Source organism: Acanthochromis polyacanthus, chromosome 12 (genome assembly GCF_021347895.1).
Source record: "Acanthochromis polyacanthus isolate Apoly-LR-REF ecotype Palm Island chromosome 12, KAUST_Apoly_ChrSc, whole genome shotgun sequence".
Taxonomy (NCBI): domain Eukaryota; kingdom Metazoa; phylum Chordata; class Actinopteri; family Pomacentridae; genus Acanthochromis; species Acanthochromis polyacanthus.
Window position 1 is genome coordinate 1,092,773 of NC_067124.1, and position 2,944 is coordinate 1,095,716.

The 2,944-nt window shown below is 37.6% G+C and overlaps 1 long non-coding RNA gene across 1 annotated transcript; it reads left to right on the forward strand.

The window, feature by feature from the left end:
• Positions 1-2,355, forward strand: LOC127536406 (uncharacterized). The gene is made up of 3 exons (XR_007945404.1): positions 1-318; positions 846-967; positions 1,109-2,355. It is a non-coding gene; the product is annotated as an uncharacterized LOC127536406 (long non-coding RNA).
• The last annotated feature ends 589 nt before the right edge of the window (positions 2,356-2,944 follow it).

The following is a 2,944-nucleotide window of genomic DNA, read 5'->3' on the forward strand; positions in this document are numbered from 1 at the left end:
TGTAATAAATGTGATTTCTTTTATTTTTTGACCACTGTTGGAATAAAATATCATTCAATGCATACAACAGCGTCTGAGCTTCTCATTAAAACGGCTATATTGTATAATAATGGCGGCATCGAACACTGCTCTTTGAGGTGTCCTGGTGGAGAAAACAATGTCACCATGACGCCGCTCGGGGACGGCTGCCATCTTGGTCCGGTCATCGTACTTACAGTTCAGCAGCAGAAAGAACCAGATGCCAGAGTACTGTGCCGCATATTCGTGTTCAAATCGCCGGATCGTCGAAAACAGGGCACGAGGGATTACTTTTCACAAGTAAGACTGAACATTACTATTGGTTGTATTTTGTGAATGGAATATTACTGTGCTGTATTTATGCCCACCAGCCAAATCATGGCCAGCTAGCTAGGCTATGTTTACTGCCGGTGTTGACCCGTCTGTGAACTGAGACTTTATAAGTCATATTCCACTGACTTAGATTACAAGTGACACAGGAAAGCTAAAATATATATTACTGGTATAACATTGAGCAGTGAGTTTTACACAGGTGGCACAGACTGTACTGTTCACATGTAATTCACCTTAACAACAGTAAGCTAGCTCTAATGTGTCATACCCCCCCACTTACTTAAAAATACAGACAACTGAACATCTGACTGTAGAATAGTTTGCAAACAAGTTTATTCACAGTTTAAGCAGTTTGGGTTCATTATCAACAGATATGCATCAAATTAGGAGTTTTGTTGAAGAAAGGTTGGAAGAAATTTGAAGAAAACCTCTTGACCTCTTTTGTAAGATGTTTTTGTATAGACTCTCCCAAATCTTCCATTTTCATTTTGAAGGTGATGTGTGCCGTGCAAGCTTGGTCAGAGATGCTGTACCATCATCATTTGACGAGAGCTCCCACCTTCTAGCTCTGAAAAACAATGGAGGCCTACTGATTCCATCACAAGGCACAGTGAAGGTTGGATTTTATAATCTTGTTTATTTTTTTATATTTGCATGTTAAAGTTGCTTTGTTCTTTATTTTCTCTGTACTGTAAAGTGTCTTTTAGCACTGTGTAAAGCGCTATATAAATATAATTTTTAAAATTATTATTATAAGGTGCTGAGCGTTGCAGAGAGGGTGATTCGCCAGGCTTCAACAAAACAAGCTCCAAAGGTGTCAGCAGTCACACACAACGTCTGGGAGGAGATTGGAATGGAGGTGGTTTTTCTGCTTGGGGAACACATTGAAGAAACACAGTTTGATATCAACAACCATCATTCCAGCTTGTTGTCATTGGTTGTGTCCGTGGCTACACCACGTTGCCAAACTTACCTGTCTTGACCTGCAGAAAGGGAGCACGAGAAAGAAGCTCTGCAAAACAGTCCTCGTTCATCGGTTTTAGCTGTAAAACGTTTGTACATGTGTAAATGTGGTTTGGGGCAGGGATGTCATGTTCTTGTGTTAACTTGAGAATTTACATTTACATTACTTTTTATTCGTTCTGCTTTGTACATATATATGATATATATATATTCATTTTCTGATATCTTTTTTAATATATATGTATGAATTATATTTAGTCTATATATGATTTATATAACAATTTTCTCTGATATATTCATTATATTAATACTCCAGATATGATTTATATATATTATGTTTTCAGATATATTGATTCTATTGATACTCCATACATGATTTATATATGTAGTATGATTTGTTAAATAAAAATGTTAAATATAAGCATTCTTGTTTCAGGTTATGTTTAATTAGTTTTATCAGTCGTCCTGACTTGGACCTTGACTATCTAAACTTCATGTGCACCCATGAATTGATGATTGAACTGATGGAATTACTTGCTCATTTTCTATGTTCTGTCTAACCAGACAGCACAGTTCTATTAAGCCATGTACTATATCCAATGGCAACTCTATCTGGTCTGCTAATGCGTCAGCAAGTATCAATTCATGGGTGCACATGAAGTTTAGATAGTCAAGGTCCAAGTAAGGATGACTGATGACATACTGAAAGTTGGTTTGCAGTCTTTCAAAGATATGACGTCTGAGCAGGTTCTGTTGGAAAAGAAAGCAGTGCATATTGGCTCATTGTCTTATCTGAGTGTACTGACCTCATTTGCACATTAAACATAACCTGAAACAAGAATGCTTATATTTAACATTTTCAGTACCACTTCCTGATGAGGATAGCATCCGATTATTAATGATATAAATCGTTTTCAAAACAAAACAAAGAAAATACAGGGATGTATAAATACATTTTGTATGGTGTTCATGTATGTTAAAAACCAGGTATATGATCAAATAAATATTTTATAGTTTTCATTAAAATGAATTTAAAAATAACTTGCCTGAGCGCTTCAACTTTGCCGGTCCATTTTAGCAAGCCATCTGCTGTCCCGCTGCTAGCTTCAGGATGGTGACATTGTTTTCTCCACCAGGACACCTCAAAGAGCAGTGTTCGATGCCGCTATTATTATACAATATAGCCGTTTTAATGAGAAGCTCAGACGCTGTTGTATGTATTGACTGATATTTTATTCCAACAGTGGTCAAAAAAATAAAAGAAATCACATTTATTACAGTCCCGGAGGTAGGGAGTGGATAAAACCCGTTGAAAGAGTGCCCGCCCGTATGCACAAAAAATCTGAGAGCAGAGCAGAGATCCGTGAGCAGAAGTTCAGTGAGAGCAAGAGGAAGAGTTTGAGTTTGAGCGCAGGAAATCTGCGCGAGCAGCATCTTAACCGAGTGCGAGGACACAGTTTGAGCACGTGCAGAGCAAATTTGAGAGCGAGAGCAGAGTTCTGAGAGACAATGTCACAAAATCTGAGAATGAAATCGATAAATGCTGCCCTCAAATCAATTTAAAATGCTCTTGAATTATGATAGGAAATTCATTCCATAAAGAGTCCACATAGGAACACCACCCAGTGGC